Here is a 26,015-nt window from a genome sequence, read left to right on the forward strand (position 1 = left end):
CTGTCAACCTTATCCTCGTCTTTTTCAATTCTTGTGGATCGTAGGTCTGTCAACCTTATCCTCGTCTTTTTCATTCTCGTGGATCGTAGGTCTGTCAACCTTATCCTCGTCTTTTTCAATTCTTGTGGATCGTAGGTCTGTCAACCTTATCCTCATCTTTTTCAATTCTCGTGGATCGTAGGTCTGTCAACCTTATCCTCGTCTTTTTTATTTCTCGTGGATCGTAGGTCTGTCAACCTTATCCTCGTCTTTTTCAATTCTTGTGGATCGTAGGTCTGTCAACCTTATCCTCGTCTTTTTCAATTCTTGTGGATCGTAGGTCTGTCAACCTTATCCTCATCTTTTTCAATTCTCGTGGATCGTAGGTCTGTCAACCTTATCCCCATCTTTTTCAATTCTCGTGGATCGTAGGTCTGTCAACCTTATCCTCGTCTTTTTCATTTCTTGTGGATCGTTGGTCTGTCAACCTTATCCTCGTCTTTTTCATTTCTTGTGGATCCTAGGTTTGTCAACCTTATCCTCGTCTTTTTCATTTCTTGTGGATCGTAGGTCTGTCAACCTTATCCTCGTCCTTTTCAATTCTTGTGGGTCGTAGGTCCGTTGACCTTACCCTAGTTTCGAGTCACAGATCGTAGGTCCTACCTTTCCATCAAACCCGTATTTTCTAACCACAGTTTCATACAACAGAATCATTTCCTTTGAGAACCTTGTATTGGCACCGCTACCACGTTATAAGCTATCTCCATCCAAATCCATTGTTCACTGTAAATATATCCACCAGAAAAACAAAAAGAGAATTCTCTTTCCCCAGCAGATATCAAAACAAAAACAAAAAATAAAGATAACACTTACACCATCCTCTCTTCAGGACAAATTTCTGCTACTTTGATATTTAATCTTCTTCTACCTTCAATGTTCGAAAGGCTAGCGCCAATCTCACTCTCAGGTTTAAGACGATTAAATAGGGGCAGCTGTCATACCCCAAATTTGTCCTACCCCTTATTTCTAACTGGCTTTAGCTTATGCATGTCATAATTTCATGTACATACTCTCCATTAGGTCATTTGAATAAACTTTGCATTCATCCATTTAATAAGACATCTAAAAATATGGGATCAAGGGTCATGAAGCAAGTTGAAGTTTCACTTGGGTCTTGGCGAATATTGTTCGAGTTTTGTTTCTTCTATCACAAGATATGGGATTAATGGTTAGTTTGAAATTTGAAGTGCAAGTTCTGTTGATATCAAGCATTGAGAGAAGTAAAGAAATAATTGATCATTTAAATTTGGAAAAAGAAGGAAAATTAAAGATGATCTCATTGGGCATAAGTTGACTTTTCATAAACAAGTCAACCTTGGAATGTTGATTTTTGTTGACCAAGTCATGTTGACTTCCTCATTCAAGATGGACTATGATCGCTTCCTTTTGAGATGCATTAGGATCATATTGAATATCGAACACTGAAGCATGAAAAGTTCAAATTCAGAAAAGTATGGGAATTCACTCAAAGAAAAAAAAGTTTTGTTCATTACACTATTCAACCATCATCCTATTACAAAACAAAGGAAATCATTACATAATATTCCACAAAAAAAAACACAGTTGATCCTCCTAAGGCCTATTATCCTTCAAATCTTCAAAGACTTCTTCATTCAGCTTCATGTTGTTTCCATGGTGCACCATGTATTGCTTCCATCTTGCATAATAAGACTTACTGCCTGCACATAACCAATAAAATAAAACATTTAGCAGGCACACATCTCCATTCAACCAGAAAAGACCAGGCATCAATGCATAAACAAATTCAAACGGTTCAAAACCACACACCTTCATCAACACGGTGCCGAACCTGCAACATACAAAAAACCATTCAAAAACCTGCCATGCAATTCAAAACAATTTTGCGGCACTTAATAAACCAAACCAGAAGAATCATTTTCAAGTTAAACCACTGCAAAGCCAGAGAAATTGGTCCAGAAAAAGGCGCAAAGTCAATACATCTGTTCAGAATTTTATATACAATAATCAACATTCACCAATTCATTCAATTCAACCCTTCCATACCAATATTTCAAAACCAAAAATAGACCCCTGCTCCCACATTTTCAAACTCACAGTTACCACCACAAATGCATTCACATACATAGCTGATACCATAAAGCATCACTAACATACCGTACATATCAAACCTGTCTAGCCAAAATATAAAACAGTGCATCAAACAAATTTCCCTGCATATTGTCAATACCAACAGCCTGCTGCAAACTAACAGTTCAGTTTTAACATTCCACACAAAGCCATTCAATTCAAAACCAATACCAAACGGAGGCGAGTTGAATAAAAAGTTCAGCCACAAACCATTGCAACTACCACATGTTCAGTTATTCAGTTACTAACAGAAGCAATTAACCAACAGTTTAAGTTACTAACCTTTTGCTAGCATTTCATTCCTAACAGTTTTATTCCTTTTAACCCCTTTCACTCCAATTCAAAAACCTAACAGCATCTAAACTACTAACTTCCTAACTATAACTACTAAACAAACTGAAAACAGATTCCCTAACTACCTTCTAACAGAACTAACTGAAACAACTTCAAAACTGTCATAACAACCTCCAACTTCTCCTAGCAGAATATAACCGGTCCCTAACTGTAACTAACACCTAACCTCCATAACTGAATTGCAACTAACTCCTAACTGATTCAATCCGCACCACTCAATCTCTAACAAACTTCACTAAATCCATTGGCTCAAATCAATCACCTTCACCTATAAATTCAAACTTCCCTCCACAATCCAAGACTTGACGCCATTCCCTTCACTTCACTCCAAACTCCTCCACCATTTTTGCTCTTCATCATCCTGCTTCCAGAACCATTCATCATTCTCAGACGCCATTTTCCATCACCTTCATACTTCAACCTTCACCTTCATCATCATCATCTTCTTCTCTCTGCACTCTCTCCCTCTCTCAGATTCCACACTCTCTCAGTAACACATCATTCTTTCGTCTTCCTTCTCCTTCCACTCTCTCTGACCTCACTCACACAAAGCTCCTTCGACATATCCTTTGAAGTTTCACATCGAAACTTCATTGGGATAGAGCTAGACCTCAATCCATTCTTCACACACACTGAATTCAGAATAACAACACGCGACACGCCAAAAGTTCCCAGAGAAATCGAAACAAAAAAGAGGAGAAGAAGATAGCTCAAGAAAGGAGAGAATAACGAAAAATTACCGGAACGAAGTACTCCGCGCGTTTATTTCGCCAATCAATCAAAGAACTCTCCTCTCTGACTTCGTAATCTTCAATTACTTCCCGCAAATCCAGGTAAACCTCTTGATACATTCAATCTCGCGTTTTGTGTTTGGCTATTGTGATTTTGTTCGATTCGGAGGTGAGAAACGGAAGATGATAATTTTGCTTCGTTGTAATTCACGGTGGAAGGAGGTCGATGTGGGTTTCGTGATTGAGAGGCTGAGATGTTTCGGTCAGAGACGGCGAGATTCCCCATCGCCGCCGTTATTGTGTAGAAGGAGGAGGGGGATTTGAATGTCACACGAACCCTAGGTCCCAATTTCACTATCTTTTCCTTTTTTTATTTTATTTTTATTAATTGATAATTTTGTAATAAAAATCTGAATAAATCTGGATGCAAGTGGATCAGTTCAATAATTCCTTGGGCTATGCACACGAAACTGCTAATTACACCACCCCTTGGCCCATGACATCTTTTTGCTGGACGAAACTGATACAAAAAACTCTGTTGGGCCAACACCCTGGGCCCAACGCCTCTGCTATATGCATCACTGAATTCAACTTGCACCCCCTGACTCCATTTAATTGATAGTTTTTTAGGTTTTTTACTTAGTTTTTTTGCTACTTCTTTTAGGTAATGGAATGACATAAAAATCTCACAATAAAAATACTAGTTTAGGCGTATTAAAATTTAGGTTTTAGGCTAGTACTAATTTTGGCATTTAATTTCCTTCATAAAAAACCCATAAAAAATAAGTAGTTTTTAGTTTTAATTCAAAGTGGTGTAAACATGATAAAAATCTCTTGACTTTTGTTAGACTTTTAGGTGATTGTTGACATAAAAAGCTTATAAAAAAAATAGTAGTATTTTTTAGTTTCATTTTCGTACTAATGCTTGAATCGCTTTTGTAGTATTTCCATGATCGTTTTGTGTAATTGTTGTGTGACTTTGTTGCTTAGTTTTTGGCCTTATTTTGGGCCTATGTTGTTAATACCACTTGTATGCTTCTTTTAGAATCTATCTCATGTTAACAATAGGAATTAGAATAACTTAGATTAGAGAATAGGTTAGTTCCCTCTTGCATTCTTTTTCTTTTTCAACTCTTTTAAAATGCTTAATAAAAGGAAGATGCGAATCACATTAAGAAAGTGATAGAGAAATGAATGGGATTCATTCCCTAATCTGTTTCTCAATCACTTAGTGGCATAGAAACGAGTGGGATTCATTCCCTAATCTGTTTCTCGGTCACTACTTAATGGGAGAGAAATGAGTGGGATTCATTCCCTAATCTGTTTCTCAAACATTAATTAATGGGGGAGAAATGAGTGAGATTCATTCTCTAATCTGTTTCTCAAACATTACATAATGGGATGGAAGTGAGTGGGATTCATTCCCTAATCTGCTTCTCGATCATTATACATTTTATGTGATTCGAATCGTGAAGTAAATTCCCTTAAAAAATACACAACCAAAAACACTTAAAACATCTAACAATGGTTCAGACTAAAGCAAAGTAGAGAAAGTGGTGAGTGGCCCGGTATTGGGTACTGTTCATCACTCATCTACCCTAAAAGACACAAACCAATCTCTTTCTTCTTCTTAAGGGCATCGTTATCTCCGTTCCATTGCATCCTAGGCTGTCCCCTTGTGCAAGAGCGCGAGCGTTAACTTCGCCCAACTAAAAAACACAAAAACAAACAGAAAATCTTTAGCCGAGCTACGGTAACTCTGATTCCTGAAAAGGATACGTAGGCAGCGGGGTAGGGCCCGTGCGAGTACAATTCTTTATTTTCCCTACATTTTGCATTCATTCCGCATTTAGACATAGACATAGATATACACCCTTTAGATAGAAACAAACATAGGTGGATACCATCGAGTACGATGGGCGCGAGGGGTGCTAATACCTTCCCCTTGCGCAACCGACTCCCGTACCTTGATTCTCTGGTCGCAAGACCCTGTTCCTTCATTTGTTAGGTTTTCTGATGTTCCTTTCCCTTATGGGATAAATATATTGGTGGCGACTCTGTTCATTTTTCGCGAGCGTGCGACATTATGGAAACTGATTTCTTGCTTTTGTTTATGCAGATTTGTTGTTCCATTTTGATGCAATATTTGGCATGGCATGGGGAGCAGCAAGTTGGTGGGATAGTGATATAGCATGGCAGAAGAAACAGGGCGTGGGATAGTGTTAGCTGAAGATTTCGTTGAACAAATATATGTGCTTCGAAGGAGTGTATGATCGAAGGCAAGGTGGTTACTGATGACCATCTCTGAGAAATATAAAATGGCTACTGATGGCCATGTTTCGATAGCAAGAAACGTCTAAGTTTTTATGAAGGTGATGGCTACTGAAAGCTATTGGAAGGACATATCCTCGAAGACTTAGACAAAATTTATAAATTTGCTTAAGTATTATTATTTAGCGTGTTTGTTAGTAAGTGTTTATTAACATACTGCCACGCGTCGAAGATGGACTCAGGCGGGAAGATTTGAAATTCGAAGATAGTTGCGTAACTGCTTATTCACAGATGTCATCGCTGGAAGTTCTTATGAGAAACGTGGCAGCGGATTAGCGTAGGGCCGTTATGGTCGAAACTAGTATAAATAGGAGTTTTTATGATAGAATTCCGTGTGTTCATTTTGTACAAATCACTCACATATTTACTCAAGTATCAAGCGTTAACGAGAACGAGTTCGCTGAGAAAATGTACGTATGACACCACCATCTTAATACATGAGTATTATCTTTTATTGCTTTTCGTTTTCGAATATCTTTAAATTCTTGCATTCTATTTACTTCTTGTCATTTACATTACTGTATCTTTACTTTCATGTTATTTACTTTCATGTTATTTACTTTCATGTTATTTACTTTCATGTTATTTACTTTCATGTTATTTACTTTCATGTTATTTACTTTCATGTTATTTACTTTCAAGATCTTTAACAGTTTTATGTTTTAAGATTCTTTTTAACAGAATTGCATGTTACGTTATCTGCGTTGTTTACATTTTAAAGTCATAATCACATATAATCAAGTCATCACTAAAAGTGTATGTTTTCAATCGAATAACATTTGTCGAAGACAACGAATCATGAACATGGTTCTAAAGAATATTGATAACAATCTAATTGACTATGTGTCCTAGGATCAATCTAGTCGATCCTGCGAGTAACCAAATCATATTTATTATAGTTTGGAGGACTAGCGGTTGTTTACCGGAAATCACCGTAAACAAATTGGCACACCCGGTGGGACAGTGTCGAACGGATTGTTTTAATCAATTGCTTTGTTTTGTCTAGACAATATCAAGACCTTGTATGAACCTTAGGAACGGTAAATTAACAAACAGTGCACAACCGGTTCCCAAACGAAGGTACAACAAGAAAATGGCTGTTACAGCCAGTGCAGGGGGTGATCAAGATCCCTCACAAGGCACAGGATCAGGAGCGGCAAATTCGAATTCCACTCAAGGAACAAGGGATACAACGGGTCCAAATGGATCGAGACCTGCAGATAATTCCCAGTCGGTGCCTGAAAATAATACAGGACTTTCAGGGACTTTGCCAGTTTCAGTGTCAACAACTGCACCTTCGACCACGAGTGCAGAGGAAGTATTACCGTTTCCCTCAACAAATGCTGCGAATAACTTGTCTAGTCAAGGCACGAATTCAACTTTTGAATGGAGGCCAAATCCTCCATACGGGATGCCATTTCCTTTTGGATCAGGCGTACGAGGGCCCGGACCTACTTATGTCCCAACTAATAATGCGACATTTTCACCAAATGTGGGATCTGCGAGTCGAAGTACACACAACGTTGGTTTTTCTACCCAGGTGCCTCATTATACCACAAACAGCCAAGCAGCATTTCGACAAGAAATGGATGCAAGCAACCATGATATGCTAGGGGCTTTAGCCAAAGAATTGACTTCAATCTTTACCCCATTGTTGACAAACATTACTTGCACAAATAGGGAAAATGTAGAAACTTTCCAAAAGATGTCATCTCAAATGAATCGGATGGCGGAGTTCATGGGTGTAACACAACCAAAAAGGAAAGATAAACAGCCCGCATACCAAGAGGGAATGCCCGTTTTAGAACGCATACAAGATGAGGGCCCATCATCGAGACCAACCATCCGAGATATAAACTCCTTGCGGAGGACGAATTGGACGGAAGAAATTCCAGTAATTAATTTAGAGACTTCAAGTCAAAAAACCGTCCCCGTTCGACAAGAAACGGAGGAAGAACAACCCAGAGTAAGAGTTGTAGGTAGAAATGAACATCCAGATGGGGTTGTTCAAAGAGTCAGAAGGGAAAATCTGGCCACAGAAAATAACTTGACTGCTATGATAGAAAGGGTGATGGCCAATAATGGCCTAAGTACTGGACTCAGACGTCCAAATTATACATCCCCTATATCAGACTATATTATGCAGACAGAATTACCTAGGGGCACTAAGGTACCCAAATTTACAAAATTTTCAGGCGAAACTAACGAATCGACAGTGGAACACATTGCTAGGTATCTAACAGAAGCAGGGGACTTGGCAGGAAACGAGGACTTGAGGATCAAGTATTTCCCTAGTTCGCTGACAAAGAATGCCTTTATCTGGTTTACTACTTTGCCACCCAATTCGATAGATGCGTGGGCATACCTAGAAAGATTGTTCCATGAGCAATTTTACATGGGTCAAACTAAGATAAGTTTGAAGGAATTGGCCAGTGTTAAGAGGAAATTCACGGAGACTATTGATGATTATTTGAATAGGTTCCGTCTGTTGAAATCTAGGTGCTTTACGACAGTTCCTGAGCACGAACTTGTCGAAATGGCTGCAGGTGGTCTAGATTACTCAATAAGAAAGAAATTAGATACCCAATACCTTAGGGACATGGCCCAGTTGGCAGATAGAGTTCGACAGGTCGAACGCTTGAAAGCAGAAAAGGCTAGGGCTAACAAAAGTCATAAGAAGGAAAGGATAGCGTACGTCGAAGCCGAAGACGCTGATGATGAGTCTTTCAATGACTCATATAGCCTGGAGGAAGTCGAAATAGACTTAGCAGAATTAAAAGAGGCACCACCTTATGCCTGCAAACTATTAAATCCTGCAAATGGAAAGAACCCTGTAGAAAATGATAAGAATGATAGGTTTCCTAAGAAAACTTATACATTTGATATTACTAAGTGTGATGAAATATTTGATCTATTAGTAAAAGATGGCCAAATGATACTACCTCCTAATTCCAAAATTCCTCCGTTGGAACAACGGAAGAAAAGAGGTTTCTGTAAATATCATGGGTTTTTAGGCCATAAAACTTCACAATGTTTTCTTTTCAGGGATCTAATTCAAAATGCTATCAATGATGGAAGGTTGAAATTTGCTGACAAGACCAAGAGTCACATGAGGGTCGATACCAATCCCCTAAACATTGCTGATGCTAGCCTCTGTGAGGTAGAAGATATCAACATGGTGGAAGTATCGGAGATCGAAGTGGCGGAAACTAAGGCAATGCTCAACGGAAAGCAGGCTACTGAAAGCCTAAATGATGAAATAATCTTCAATACTGAGATTGAAGAAGCTTCCCAAACAGAGATGACTGAAGCACCAAAAGAAGAGAGCAATGAGGCCACTGAAGACCTCAGGATAAAACTCCAGAAAATCCAGATCTCTGAAGTTGCTCCAGCGGTGGTCAACATGGTTAGCGCCAGACACCCAACATCTGAGTTTGGCGAACTAGAGACACGGCTGACAAGGCAGAATGGGGGTATTAAAGTTCCTCTAAGAGCTGAAAGCCTCAAAGACTACCTATGGAATTGCCATGAGAGAAATGGTGGAAAACAATGGATGTGCCCAAGGTGTTCGATCATGCTGAATCGAAGAATCGAAGCCAATTTCGAAAGGGCTCGACGTGAAAGATGGGAACACCCAGGGAGAGAACCAAATCCTTTACTACAAGTGTACCCAAGGATGGATGAAAGCTTATTAGGATTTTTGATCAGATGCCACAAAGGGAACTCTGAAGTTGCACTCTGCCCCAGATGTGGGGCAGCCTATGATGAGATGCTAGCACGATCATTTGAACGTGTGCACTGCTCCATGAATCAAGAAACTCAGGGGCTACGTCCTGACCTGTATGGTTTCGATGTATGGACCCCAACGAAGAGACCAGATAGTCCACACCCTAGAGTTCGAAGGGTAACGTTCAAAATCCCTGCAGATCCACCTAGGGATAGATGGGTACAAGCCGATGCAAGAACCAACAAACGGCGTAGTTGGGACCAAGGAGGAAGAACCGCAATGGCATATAGGAGACAATTTCAAAGGCCAAATCGAGAGACATATCGATTGGAGAACTATAAGGGAAAAAACCCTATGTCTCGGTCCCAATGGAGGAGGCACCAGAGGATGAAAAAGGCCCAGAAGGAATATAGACCAAGAGAAACTGGAGAAACTAGCAGCAACCAAGTCCCATACCAGGGAGCAAAGTCAAACAAACCTCCGGTGGAACGTGCATTGTTCGAAGCTGAAAAGCTCTTGGATGAAGAAGATAAGATGCGGTCAAATTCCTGGAACGAAGAGGACAGAATGACAAATGATTTTGATTCTGATGGAGTCTCGTCTATAAATTTAAATTGCAATGTTGTGTCCGTACTCCCTCACGAGTTTAACCAGGAAACTGAGGTAGAAGACTGTGAGGAGGCTGATATCGAAGAAATGGCAAAACACAGACCTGTGTGTTACTATGTGCTAAATAATGGTGCAGTCGAAGAGCAGAATGCTTTCTTCGAGAGGCCTGATGAGGGTATGAGAAATCATTTGAAACCACTCTATATTAGGGCTAAGATTGAGAATGTTGGCATCAATAAAGTCCTAGTTGATGGGGGAGCAGCAGTAAATTTGATGCCCCAGTATATGATAAAGAGAATTGGCATGTTCGATACGGACATAAGACCACATAACATGGTCCTGTCTAACTATGAGGGTAAGATAGGACAAACACTGGGATTTGTTCAAGTCAATTTGACAGTAGGCTCAGTTACCAGACCCACTATGTTCATGGTTATACCAGCAAAAGCAAACTATAACCTGTTGCTCGGAAGGGAATGGATTCATGGGGTAGCAGCTGTACCCTCAACAATGCATCAAAGGGTGACAATCTGGAGAGAAGATGGCATAGTAGAAAACATCGAAGGTGATCAGAGTTACTATATGGCTGAAGTTAACCAGGTAAATAAATCCAACTTCGATAGGAATCTGGCAAATATAGGACCTTGTCATACTGCAGAAGAGATGTACACCCCAAATAAGAATGCATTGTATTATCTTACTTTGCACCCAAACGGATTCCAATGGGATAGAGAGATCATGGATGGTCCAACGGATACAGCACCTTTAGAAGATCATGCAGCAATACGGCCAACAGGCTGGGACGATGACATTAATCATGTCTGAGTCTTCATTCTTCGAAAAGATTTCGGCCTACGTGGCCGAGAACAAACAGAAGGCGGCTCTCGAGGCCGAATTAGCAGATGTAAAGGTAGATACCATCCAAATCAAAGAAGAGATAGCAGAATTGGAGGTGCATACAGATTTCGAACACTCCAAAGATACGATCCTAGACGAAGAGATTATGGACGAAGGATCAAACCAAAGATTAGATGCAATATACGAAGAAGAACCTTTAGGGTTCGAAAAAGACCCAATGGCTTCTAATATAAAGATGTTAGCCCAAGATCCACTCGAAGAAGTAAACCTCGGAGACAGGGATCAAAAAAGGATAACATATATCAGCGCGAAATTAGAGCCAGAACTAAAAGCAACGGTCATCAAAATGCTGAAAGAAAATAGAGATTGCTTTGCTTGGGATTATGATGAGATGCCTGGTCTAGGAAGGGATCTAGTCGAATTGAAGCTTCCAATAAAAGAAGGGAAGAAACCTGTGAAGCAAACTCCTAGAAGATTCGCGCCAGAGATCCATTCGAAGATTAAAGCAGAGGTCGAAAGGCTTTTACGTTGCAAGTTTATCCAAACTACAAGGTATGTCGAATGGATTGCCAATATAATACCTGTAATTAAAAAGAATGGCTCTTTACGAGTATGCATAGACTTTCGTGATCTTAATGCAGCCACTCCTAAAGACGAATATCCCATGCCTGTAGCAGAAATGCTGGTAGACTCAGCCGCAGGTTTTGAGTATCTAAGTATGTTGGATGGATACTCAGGATATAATCAGATCTTTATTGCAGAAGATGATGTATCCAAGACAGCGTTTCGTTGCCCAGGGGCAATAGGCACTTACGAATGGGTTGTAATGCCTTTTGGTTTAAAAAATGCTGGGGCAACTTACCAAAGAGCAATGAACTCTATATTCCATGACTTTATAGAAACATTCATGCAAGTATATATAGACGACATTGTGGTAAAATCTACTTCGGGAATGAGTCATCTCGATCATTTAAGCCAATCATTCGAAAGAATGAGGAAACATGGGTTGAAGATGAACCCCCTTAAATGTGCTTTCTTTGTACAAGCAGGAGATTTCTTGGGTTTCGTAGTCCATAAAAAGGGAATAGAAATTAACCAGAACAAGACAAAAGCCATCATGGAAACCAAATCTCCATCCACGAAGAAAGAGTTACAATCACTGTTGGGAAAGATAAATTTTTTAAGAAGATTTATCTCTAACTTGAGTGGACGCACGCAAGCCTTCTCGCCTTTACTACGGCTTAAGCAAGGAAAGTTCGAATGGCGTGCTGAACATCAAGAAGCTTTCGATCAGATAAAGCAATACTTGACTTGTCCACCAATCTTATCTCCCCCAAACGGGAAGAAACACATGCGCCTGTACATTTCAGCATCAGACAAAACAATAGGCAGCATGCTGGCACAAGAAGATGAAAATGGCATCGAAAGAGCCATTTACTACTTAAGTAGAGTACTCAATGATGCAGAGACTAGATATACTGCTATAAAAAAACTCTGCCTTTGTTTGTATTTCTCTTGTATTAAACTTAAGTATTATATAAAGCCAGTTGATGTTTACGTTTCGTCTCATTGTGATGTTATTAAGCATATGTTATCCAAGCCAATATTACATAGTCGAATTGGCAAGTGGGCTTTAGCCCTAACGGAATATTCGCTAATATTCCAACCTCTCAAGGCAATGAAAGGCCAAATTGTGTCAGACTTCATTGTCGATCACGCAGTGGTTGAGAATCATCAGCATTACGTGGACCTAAAACCTTGGAAGTTGTACTTCGATGGGTCGACACATAGAGAAGGTTCTGGAGTTGGAGTGTTGATAATTTCTCCTGATGGAATTCCAACAAAGCTCAAGTACAAACTCGAAGGACCATTATGCTCCAACAATGAAGCTGAGTACGAAGCGTTAATCGCCGGACTTGAGGCTTTGTTAGAACTGGGGGCAACCAGAGTCGAAATTAAAGGAGACTCCGAATTGGTCATCAAACAATTAACAAAAGAATACAAGTGCATCAAAGAGAATCTAATCATGTACTTTGTCATTGCAAATAGGCTACTCAAGAAATTCGAATATGTAGAATTGAAACACGTATCAAGGGTGAATAACCAAGAAGCGAACGACTTGGCACAGTTGGCTTCAGGATACAAAGTATCGAAAGAAAAATTGGAAGAATTGATCGAAGTAAGAGGAAGAGCAATGTCTACTAAACTTTCTCCGAGCGATCTAGAGAATTCACAATTGGGTTATGCCAACAAAGAAGAGTTCGAAGTCCTAAATATTGACTTTTTGGCAGACACGGATTGGAGGAGCCCAATAATCAACTATTTGAAGAATCCTTCGACGGAGACAGATAGAAAAATCAAGTATAGAGCCTTGTCATATTTTCTAATGGGGAATGAATTGTTCAAGAAAACTCCTGAAGGGGTATTGCTGAAATGCTTGGGTGAAGCAGAAGCATACTTGGCTCTATCAAACGTACACAGTGGGGCATGTGGTGCACATCAAGTAGGACATAAGATGAAATGGCTTTTGTTTCGTTATGGGATGTATTGGCCTTCAATGTTGAAAGATTGCATAGAATTTGCCAAGGGGTGCCAAGAATGCCAAGAACACGCAGGTATACAACATGCTCCAGCAAATGAACTCAGTACAATAGTGAAACCTTAGCCTTTCAGAGGATGGGCTTTAGATTTAATTGGAGAAATTCACCCCAAATCATCCAGAGGTCAAAGGTACATTTTGGTAGGAATAGACTATTTCACAAAATGGGTCGAAGCAATACCATTGGCAAATGTGGACCAAGAAGCGGTGATTGAGTTTATTCAAAAATATATTATATATAGGTTCGGAATCCCAGAAAGCATAACAACTGATCAGGGATCAGTCTTCACTGGACGAAAAATGCAGGACTTTGCCAAGGAAATAGGATTCAAGTTGCTAACATCCACACCTTATTATGCTCAAGCAAATGGACAAGTCGAAGCAGCAAATAAAATTATAATTGGTCTTATTAAGAAGCATGTGGGGAAGAAACCCAAGAATTGGCATAAGACTTTGGATCAAGCACTTTGGGCTTGTCGAACATCTCCAAAAGAAGCTACAAATACAACTCCTTTCCAGTTGACGTTTGGACATGATGCGGTACTACCAATCGAAATATGTTTGCAGTCAGTAAGAATACAAAGACAAGCAGACATTTCTCCCAACGTTTACTGGGAGTTAATGATGAATGAGTTGGTAGATCTAGACGAAGACAGGCTTCGAGCATTGGAAATGATTAAAAGACAGAAAGAAAGGGTATCCAGAGCATACAATAAAAAGGTGAAAGGTAAAACTTTTGTTAATAATGATTTAGTCTGGAAAGTTATTTTACCTATAGACCGAAAAAATCAGGCGCTTGGTAAATGGTCCCCACATTGGGAAGGACCTTTTCGAATCTTAAAAACATTTTCGAACAATGCTTATGAAATCGAAGAATTAGCAGAAGATCGTAGGATCTTAAGAGTAAATGGGAAGTATTTGAAGAAATATAAGCCAAGCATGTTCGAAGTTAAGATTGCAAAAACGTAGACACTTGAGGTGTCACGAAAAGCCAAAATGGTTAGCCATGTGTCAAAACACATGAGCCATATTGATCAAAATGGCTTTACATGCAGAATAACAGACTTAAAAAGGAAAAGTCAGTCGAAAAGATTGTCTGAATCCAAACCTTCAGGTATTGGAGTCAAGACACGAACGTGTTCGAGATCTATATGGAGATGTCCTTTGAAGGTATCCAAGGTATGCTTAGTCGGAACCACCCGTTCAGCGCGTTTTTTACTACTGTTTTGAAGATCTTTTAAAACGTTGCCACACACAAACCAATCTGGAAAAGGGGGGCTCAAAGCCACACCAAAATCCGCGCTTGGCAGTGGAGGAAATTTTGGAGGATTAAGTTTGAAAGCCACTTCATAACGTAGTTCTGGTCGAACATACGAGGGCAATTTCAACTTATCCAGTTTGGCGGAAAACTTTTCGCGCAAAGTGATTGCAGCCTCATGAACGGTCCGACTAAGATCATCAGGCCTATAGATAGTTTCAAAAAAATTTTTGGAAAGCTTGTATTTCTTTAATATGAGTTGTAGTACCTTTACGAAAAGTCTCCTGCACATCAGCAAAAGCTGCAGTTAGTTCCTGCGTCAAACTATCAGCATCAAAGATTTGAGAAGTATAATAATTCGTCCACCATTGATGGAAGTCTGGTGTACAGTAAAAGGAAGGTTCGAAAGGAATAGGGGAAAGGTTGGTGACGCCAGCATATCTGTTAACTTTTGTTTCACATTCTTCTTCTGACAAGTATAAGGTGTGGAAGCACATATGACTCCTTTTCTCATATAAGCATTTTGGTTTTATTTGGACCAATCCAAACTGTCGTGAAACCAAATTTGGTTGATAGCACACAAGAATGCATTGCCCTTTCGATGGTCGAAGACGATGGAGGAACAACCTTGGAGTCAGAAAAGATTCCCAAATTTCCATAAGCTCAGTTTGTTGATCCTGAGATGTTGGTGGGAATTTCTGAGTAAACCATTCAGGACCCTTGGTTCTATGTACAAACGGAGCCATAGACGGATCGAATTGACGACGCTGGGCAAACATCATCATATACGCTAAGAAGTATTCTTGAAGTTTCCCAGGCTCTTCTTTTGGAGTCAGGTAAGCCAACCTAGTTCCTTCAATAGTTCGATTCCTGATTTTGTCATTTTCCTCCTTGACTTTCCCTCGAAACGGAAGATGAGCTTCGAACGTAGCATTTAGCCACAGTTGCAAAAGCCAGAAAGGTCCAGCATAAAGTAAGGTACCAGATTGGTAATTCTTGGTAAGGTTTGCAGCTTCGCTAAGGTTTTCATAAAGAAATCCCAGAAGTAGTTGGCCAAGATTGAGCTTTTTTCCATTATGCAATTGATTAGCCATGCAAAGATATCTCTTTGCAACTTGTATGGATCTTGAGCAGAAAGCACATCGCGAAAGCCATAGCGCCAAGAAGGCAATATGTTCGTCAGTGTTCACCAGACCGTGTGGTGGATTGGAGCTTTAGAGCAGGTTGAAGAACATTGGAAGATGAAGCCATCGGACGAGTTTTGAGAAATTCAGATTTGAAAAGTTTGAAGATGTTGGTTCCTTTGTTTGATGAAGAAGACGGAGAAATAGGAATGAGAAGTTGCAAAAAGAATGCAAGTCCAAAGTATTTAAAGGTTTAACGGAAATCCTTTTTAAATCTTTTGGGTAAAACCCAAAGGACACGTGGCGAATGATGATTTAATCCAATGGCGGTCGAAAGATTCAGCCTTACTCCTAGTATATAGGAGTAATGATCAGGAAGTAAGGACAAGGACGTGGGAATGTAAGTTATGAGAAGACATTTTGAGAATGACAAGACGTTTCGGAAACAGAGATTATCAATGATTATGACGTTTAGTCAGTAGTCTTGGAACTATCAAAAATTTAATAAGAGACGAAATCTTATGATGGCAAAAAACGCCTATTTCTGTTGATCTTCGAAACAGGCATTTATTGGGGGCAATTTGTTAGCTGAAGATTTCGTTGAACAAATATATGTGCTTCGAAGGAGTGTATGATCGAAGGCAAGGTGGTTACTGATGACCATCTCTGAGAAATATAAAATGGCTACTGATGGCCATGTTTCGATAGCAAGAAACGTCTAAGTTTTTATGAAGGTGATGGCTACTGAAAGCTATTGGAAGGACATATCCTCGAAGACTTAGACAAAATTTATAAATTTGCTTAAGTATTATTATTTAGCGTGTTTGTTAGTAAGTGTTTATTAACATACTGCCACGCGTCGAAGATGGACTCAGGCGGGAAGATTTGAAATTCGAAGATAGTTGCGTAACTGCTTATTCACAGATGTCATCGCTGGAAGTTCTTATGAGAAACGTGGCAGCGGATTAGCGTAGGGCCGTTATGGTCGAAACTAGTATAAATAGGAGTTTTTATGATAGAATTCCGTGTGTTCATTTTGTACAAATCACTCACATATTTACTCAAGTATCAAGCGTTAACGAGAACGAGTTCGCTGAGAAAATGTACGTATGACACCACCATCTTAATACATGAGTATTATCTTTTATTGCTTTTCGTTTTCGAATATCTTTAAATTCTTGCATTCTATTTACTTCTTGTCATTTACATTACTGTATCTTTACTTTCATGTTATTTACTTTCATGTTATTTACTTTCATGTTATTTACTTTCATGTTATTTACTTTCATGTTATTTACTTTCATGTTATTTACTTTCATGTTATTTACTTTCATGTTATTTACTTTCAAGATCTTTAACAGTTTTATGTTTTAAGATTCTTTTTAACAGAATTGCATGTTACGTTATCTGCGTTGTTTACATTTTAAAGTCATAATCACATATAATCAAGTCATCACTAAAAGTGTATGTTTTCAATCGAATAACATTTGTCGAAGACAACGAATCATGAACATGGTTCTAAAGAATATTGATAACAATCTAATTGACTATGTGTCCTAGGATCAATCTAGTCGATCCTGCGAGTAACCAAATCATATTTATTATAGTTTGGAGGACTAGCGGTTGTTTACCGGAAATCACCGTAAATAGATAGGGTGCAAGCAGAAGAAGACAAACTCTTTTTTTTTTGTTAAAATTGTATCATTTTTGTTTGTTTTTGTTTACTGTAAAAAAAAATGATAAGTGGACTTTATAAAACCAATTTGGGCCTAAACAACAAAAAGCCTTCTTATTTTTTTATCTAAACTAATAATAAACAATCAAAAGTAATAAATAAACAAAATAAACAAAAGTAATCAAAATTTAAACTAAAACTCTAAAACTAATTATTTTTTAATACTTTTTAATAAGAAAGGTAATGATAAGAAAAACTAAACTCTATGGAAAGTAAAAAGTAAAAAAAAGTTCGATAACAAAGTAACTTGACTAAAAATATGTGAAATATAAGTTGTTTTTGTTGACTTTGATGAAAGTCGATATGCAACGATGCGATGAATGAATGATGAATGCGCATGAAACATGAATGTGATTTGACAAAATGAATGAAATATTGTAGGTCAAAAATTGGGGTGCGACACAAGTTCAGCCAGAAGACCACGAAGCCAAATTATTTCAGAACAAGCAGCAGACATGGCACGATACTCAGATTCAGTACAAGATTTAGAGACTCTCGCTTGTTTCTTACTTTTCCATGAGATCAATGAAGAACCAAGAAACATGCACCAACCAGTGACAGATCGTCGAGTATCAGGGCACCCTGCCCAATCGGCATCACTATAAGCACTCAATTTAGGAGGAACTCCAGTAGGAAAGAATAAACCACGATGAGAGCTTCCCTTCAAGTAACGAATTATACGACGAACTGCTGCCAAGTGAAGGTGGCGAGGAGAGTGCATGAATTGACTTACTTGTTGAACAACAAATGATATGTCAGTGCGAATAATAGTCAAGTAATTAAGGCTACCCACGAGTTGACGATACAATAAGGGATCATGCAACAGATCACCATCATCACGATGATATTTAACATTAACCTCAAGAGGAGTATCCACTGGATTAGCCGATTGCAGACCAGCCATAGAGATTAAATATGTGGCATACTTGTGTTGATGGAGGAATATGCCCTTGGATGTAGAATGAACCTCAAGACCAAGAAAATAATGCAAATTACCAAGATCTTTCATATGAAACGCTGCTTGTAACTGCTGTTTAAGGCTTTGAATGAAAGCATCATCAGAACCAGTAATAATCATATCATCAACATACAGAAGAAGTAGGACAATTCCAGTAGATGTTCTATGAATAAATAGAAAAGAGTCGTATTGACTCTGAGTAAAGGAAAACCCAAGTAGAGTGGAGCGAAATTTTTCATACCATGCTCTAGGCGCTTGTTTCAAACCATATAAGGAGCGTTTGAGCTTGCACACACCCTTAGATGACGGAAATAAACCTTGAGGAGGAGTCATATAAATATCTTCCGCCAGGTCACCATGAAGAAAAGCATTTTTCACATCTAATTGATGAAGAGCCCACCCGTTAGAAGCAGCTATAGAGAGTACCGTACGAACAGATGTCATTTTGGCAACCGGTGCAAATGTCTCATCATAATCAATTCCATATTCCTGCTTGTTTCCTAAGGCAACCAAGCGAGCCTTGAAACGGTTGAGGGACCCATCAGAATTCAATTTCACAGAATACACCCATTTGCAACCAATGGGTTTAACATCAGGAGGACAAGAGACAATATCCCATGTGAAATTCTCTTGAAGAGCTTGAAGTTCCTCATTCATTGCTTTTATCCAACGTACATCTTTAACAGCCTGTGAATAGCAAGTTGGAATAGATATGCTAGAAAGTGTGGCAGTCAGAGAAGTATGTGAGGAATCATACCTGTCTGGTGAATATCTACCTGGTGCTCGAGATATTCGACCAGAACGTCGTGGTTCAACCGTTACAGGATCAGGTGGCGGTTCAGCGTCGGGAAGGGGTGTGGGAACCTGCTGTTTGTGTTTTCTGACATATACATGACATGGTTTATAGCGTTCTATAGATTGAGGCATAATAGAAAACATAGGAAGAGTAACAATATCATTCATGACAGGAGAAACACATGGAAACATAAACTGATTATCAAAAAATGTCACATTCCTAGAAATGCGAAAACGATGGTTAGTGACATCATAACACACAAATCCCTTATGAGAGTGACTATACCCCATAAACGCACATTGAACAGACTGCGCTCCAAGCTTATGCCTTTCAAATGGAGGTAAGTGAACAAAACAAACACATCCAAAAGTATGTAAATCATTATAATTAGGCTGAATTTTAAAAAGACGAAAAAAAGGAGAATCGAGATCAATAACCGTAGAAGGAAGACGATTGATTAAGAAGACAGCTGTGGAAAGAGCCTCCACCCAAAATCGGGGTGGTACAAAATCTTGAAGAAGTAAAGTGCGGGTCACATCAAGCAAATGACGATTCTTGCGTTCTGCCATCCCATTTTGTTGGGGGGTATTGGGACAAGATCGTTGAGACAAAATGCCTTTTTGTTGAAGAAATTCTTGAAACTCACGAGACATGTACTCACCACCAAAATCAGAGCGAAATTTTTTAACATTTTCATGAAATTGAGTTTCAACATATGTCAGAAATTTCTTAAACATAGAAAACACTTCAGATTTAGACCGAAGAAAATATATCCAAGTAAAACGACTATAATCATCAATAAATGTGACAAAATATTTATAGCGAGCATGACAAACTACAGGAGACATACCCCATACATCACTATGAATCATTTCAAAACAAGAGGAAGCCCGATAAGCACCAGACGGAAAAGGAAGTGTTTTACTTTTAGCTAATTTGCAAACAGAACATGAAAGAGAGGAATTAGAAACAACATTTTTATTTTCCAATAAACCATTTTTAAATAAATGAGATAAAACAACAGAGTTAGGATGACCCAATTTTCTATGCCAATCCTCATAAGAATTCAAGACATTATTACAAACAAGAGATAAATGACTAGAAATAAACTGAAGTGGAAACAGTCTTCCCACTTTAGGCCCCTTCGCAACCACCTTCCCCGACACCTGTTCGTGCACAAGGCAACCATCACGAGAAAAATTTACATTACAATTATTATCAACCAATTGACCAACAAATAATAAATTGGAAGCAAGTCCAGGTGCTACAAACACATCCAGAAAATCCGAGTTGAGGTCACCAACATTCGTGATAGAGAGAGCATTACCATCCGCAATTTGAATTTTCTGATTACCATGGTAAGAATGTAAATTGTGCAAGTATTCAGAAGAGGCTGTCATGTGATTGGATGCACCAGAATCAAGAAACCACGGGCAGGAAACATTCGAAGACTTACCCTGAATTCCCAAGGTTGAAAGAGCGGAAAGTACCATCTGTTGGATTATTTCAGGTTGGAGAGCACCACCATTAGGTGGATTAGTGATGGAAGGACCAACTGCAGAGCTTGTACTAGCAGGAAATGCTTGCACCGAACGTTGTGCTGATCGTGGAGGACGGGTGGGACAATCAGGGATAATATGGCCCCGCTGCTTGCAATAGTTACAAAACTTCTTACTGCAACTCTGAGCAAAATGTCCAAATTGTTTGCAAGAGAAACATTGGACATGTCGAATATCACGACCTTTACCTCTACTCTGAGGAGCATATGCAAACATAGCAGACTCAGAAATGACAACATCGTGAGACATGGATCCTTGAGTAGCAAGACATTGTTCCTCTCTGAGAAGTTCACCAACACATGTATCTAAAGAAGGAACAAGATTCCTATTCAGCAAAGCACCTCTGACAACCTCAAATTCTGCACGAAGCTTCATGAGAAATTGATCTCGCCTACTAGTATTGTAGACCTCTTTAACATCAGCGAGAGAACTCTTGGGAACATCAACATGTATAATTGCAGAGTGTTCTGTCCACAAATTCAAAAAACCAGAATAATATTCTTGAACAGACAAATTGCCTTGTTTGTAATTGGCAATGTCTAGCTCCAACTGAAAACGTTTGGCCGCGTTGTCTAGGTTACAGATACGCTTCAAGTAGTTCCACATTTCTTGGGCAGTGGAAAAAGATCGCAAATTATTAATCATGTGAGGATCAATAGTACCGAGAATCCAAGTGATAATCTGAGCATCTTCTATTTCCCATGCATCTAAGTCAGTTGTCTCTAACGGTGCCAAAGAGACATCGTCCAAGTGACTCCATAATCCTTTCCCTTTGACATACATCCGAAACTGAAATTCCCAAACAAGATAATTCTTTCCGGTAAAACAAACACAAATATGATCTATCTCTTCTTCGGAAGCCATAATATCATAGATGACTTAAGAACAATTTTGTTAACGTAACAATTTTGTTAACGTGAAACAAGAAACACCAACGGAACACTGAAGAAAATACTTGCCGACACCAAATCAACACCCCAATTCAGGATACTCGCCGACAACAAGTCAAAACCCTAATTCAGAATACTTGCCGACACCGAGTCAAAACCCTAATTCAGAATACTTGCCGACACCGATACGATAACACGATCAAAGCAAACACGATTTGTAAGCACCCGAGATTATAATCGCAATCTTGGAAGAGATTACCGAGAACCGAGATGATTTCAATTACCGAGAAACGAGATCTACCGAGACGATTTCAAGAGCGACCCAGTGGGGTGTCGCTGAATAAAGCCAAGATTAACCTAAAACTCACAGGTTTGATCGAAAACCTACTGATACCATGTCAACAATTCTTGGCTTGATACTTTTCTCATTATTATTTCTCGTATATATAAAGGTTACAGGGCTATATCGATAATTACACTAAATAATTACATTTAAACTATATCCTATTCACAAATGAGGCTTCTAACATGCTGCTTTGTTGGAATCTGCTGCAATCTAATAAGGATTGGGCTAAAATTCTTAGAAAAAGGGTTCTAATATCTACCAGTTGCATTCATCATCATATTCACTCTTCCCTCTGGAGTAGCATTAAGTCTGAGTTTCTTGTGGTACAAGAAAACTCATGTATGGTCATTGGTTCTGACTCCATGATCCTTTTGGAGAGACAAGTGGCTTGGGTCCCAAGCTCTTGCCCAACTCATTACTTTCACTCCACACTTGTAGCATCTTCTCAAGGACAAGTTCAGTGATTATTTTTTCAACAATGACTAGAATTTCCCTCAGGAGGCTCTCAAATGCTTCCCTGACTTGCATAAATGGTGGAGCACATAGTATTTCCTGATACTGATCAATATGATTGTTGTCCCTAAAAGAAGCATGCAATTTTAAAAGGCTTAAAGGCAGAGTCAATAACTGGGCTAATCATGTGTGGTGCAAGGACATTCCTCCTTCAACGTCTCTTATTGCCTGGGGGTTAATCTATGATAAGATGGCCATTGATGACAATCTCAAGCTCAATGGTTGCAGTCTTTCATCAATTTGTTCCTTTTGCCTTAAGCAAGAAGAAAGCTCGTTGCATCTGTTTTTACACCGTGACGATGCCACAAAGCTTTGGCTTTGGCTTGGTCAAAGTACAGGTGGGAATTTCTCAATTACATCAGTATTGGATCTGTGGAGCATCTATGAGAAGCAGAGATCCCCCCAATGTCTACTTGTCTTCAAGTCAGCTGTAGTTAACACTGTGGCCACCATCTAGTTTTCTCAAAACCATATCAGATTTACTAGCAAGATCATCACCTGGAAAATTGTAGTCTCCCACATCTTTTCCTTCATCTATTTAGCATGTAACAAGATATCCCTTCACTCTTCCTCATCCATGCAAGACTTTGATCTTCTTTAATCCTTTAAAATCACCAATTACCCTCCTAAGGCACCTTCTATCAAGAAGGTTATATGGAATTCTCTTATCATCAATTTGATAAAGTGAAATGTGGATGGCACATCACCACAATCATGGCTTCATGTGGTGGAGTTTTTAGAAACACACATTAATTTCTTGGGAGCTTTTGCTAAACCAGGTTGGTCCGAGTTCTGCTTTCTTTACAAAGGTCTTTGGTGCTCTTCAAGCCATTGAGTTAGCTCATCATCTTCATTACTCCAACCTTGGTGTATAAGAAACCGGTGGTTCAACTGCTTATGCTATGCAAGAAACATGAACGTTATAGACTTAGTGTATCTCACATCTATAGAAAAGGCAGTGATTACGCAAACTCTCTTGTCAATGTTGGTCTCTCTTTTCATTGCCTTTTTTTTGGTCTACCATGACTAATTTTCTTAGAAGTAATGTAATCAAGAATAAAGTAGAATTACCTATCTTTAAATTCAAAGTTCACCTGAGGGTTTGGTTTTGTCTCACCCCTCCCTCTTTGATTATATCTTCTTTGGTTTATAAGTTTTGGATGTCCTCTTTGCCCCCACTTAGTTAAAAAACTTGTGCTCCATTATATATTTATATTTAACATAATATTTTAGTGAATATAATATAATATTATATTTTAATTATAATTTATAACAATACAATGAAAATGCTAAGTCACTAAAATATATATATATATATATATATATATATATATATATATATATATATATATATATATATATATATATATATATATATATATATATATATATATATTTTAGAGTCTTTAATTTGATTTATAAGTATCAATAATTTATTTATACAAACATTATGAGAAAATAGAAAGAAATGTAGGGATTGAATTTAGACCAATAGTTCACATCAATTTAGTTCAACTAGCATATACTAGTTGGGTTAACCGATCCAAAATTTTTTTTTGCAAATTCATAATTAATATAAAATAAAAATGTTATTTAATAATATTTGATACAAACTATTGTGAAAATTTATTTTTTTTGTATTTATTTAAGTAGGTGGAATTAATTGACATAAAAAATGTTTTCATAACTAGTAGTTTAATTAATTTTTTTAATTTAAAAAATTTACGTTTAAATAAAATATAACGAGATTGGATTGAGAGTGATTCTTCCATTGTGATCTAAATTTTTTCAAATAATATTTTAGTTTCTTGACAGCTTAGAAATAGGTGGTTAGATTGTAGAATTATTTTAAAAAACATGTCTTTTGTGATTACTCATATCTTTAGGTAGTGTAAGCTCTTTAGGTAATGGTCAGTTATTAGAGAGGAATCGAGTGGGTAGTAAACATGATTGAAAGAGAAGTTTCAATTGAGAGGGCGATTTCAAATTCTGGGTAAATTTCGGAGTTTGAGTGCATAGGGTTTTGTGGAGAACAGAAAGTTTTAGGTCTGAGAGCACGACAATAAATCAGCATTAATATTAATTAATTAGTATTAATAATAATTAGTACTAGTATATAATAACAACACCTCTTTTTCCAAAATTAGGTATTGATGGATAATTACAAGTTTGCCACCGCCTCTTTATTTTACATATGCTTTTCTTAAAATTAGGTGTTACATAATTAAATATTTTATTTGATTTAAAGATACGTACGTTTGAAACCTTATAATTCAAAAAATAGGTGTCTAAAATTTAACCTTTTTAATATATTTGCAAAATTGTCTTCGCTGATGAATTTTACACCTATTTTTAATAAAATAGATATGATATTAATAATCCTATTGTCATTTATGCACTAGTGATAGTGACGTTTTCTTTTTCAATATTACATTTTTATCTATAAAAAAAAAAAAACTATAGACCCGTAGACTATAGACTTTCAGTTCGGGATTAGATACATTCCAAACTATTTTAGAAAATATTGTAATGCTAGTATATTAACTAGTTACATTGGAAGGACTAGAAATAGTAATATACGTAAACAGTAAAATAACAAAGTAACATAAATAAATATAAATAAAACTAATTTAATTTAATAATAATAGACCAATAATTAAATAAACATAGTAATAGTAAAATAAATACTTGAATGTAATTAATCATCAATGTTAGTTAACGATATATTTTAACCTCATTTACCATTGAAATGATTGTCAAAAATTATTTTCAAAATATTATGTCAAATTGCTTATATGCTATGAGTTATATATTTCACCTTATTTGAAAGATTCTTCATATGAGTTGGATAGTTTTTAGTATCCAGGAGTGGGGTTGGTAGTCTATGAGAATGATATTCCCTAGTTTCCGATTTTGTTGCATAAACTCCAAATGACTTTTTTCTTTCCTACATCCATTCAAAATAAGACACATGCCTTTCTTTCAGAACACAAGTTCCATCTCAAAATATAATATATTTGCATGTAATAATAACATAGCAAACCTGGTTGAGTATGTGATGGGAATGATAGTTAGTGCCACCAAGAGGAGTTGATCTTCTTTGATCCAAAGGTCTTGTTGCTTGGCTCAAATAGACATGAAGTGAAAATTTTGGCATTGGAACCATGATAGAACAACTCAACGAAAACTTGTTGAAGAGAGAGAGAATATGAATGAATGATTGTGTTTCTGTTTTATTAAACAAAATGGAAGAATTAGTACTTCAAAAGCTTATGATATTTAAGTTTGGATCCACAACTTGATAAATGACTTTTTTTTTGGAAAGATATGTTTTTTGGTACAAATCTTAATAATTTTATGCTAATAGAACATATATGTAGTGTATACTAAAGAATTGAAATTAAAGTTGAAATGAAGGGAGAGAAGAAAATGGAAATGTTCAATGTCATTTTTAAATAAAAGTTAAATTCCCTTATTTT

General features: G+C 37.7%; 1 pseudogene; it reads right to left on the reverse strand.

Moving 5' to 3' along the window:
- LOC131598083 (probable 1-deoxy-D-xylulose-5-phosphate synthase, chloroplastic) overlaps window positions 1–25,749 on the reverse strand; it is a 48,404-nt pseudogene extending 22,655 nt beyond the window's left edge.
- Between the last annotated feature and the right edge of the window lie 266 nt (window positions 25,750–26,015).

Source organism: Vicia villosa, linkage group LG4 (assembly GCF_029867415.1).
Source record: "Vicia villosa cultivar HV-30 ecotype Madison, WI linkage group LG4, Vvil1.0, whole genome shotgun sequence".
Taxonomy (NCBI): domain Eukaryota; kingdom Viridiplantae; phylum Streptophyta; class Magnoliopsida; order Fabales; family Fabaceae; genus Vicia; species Vicia villosa.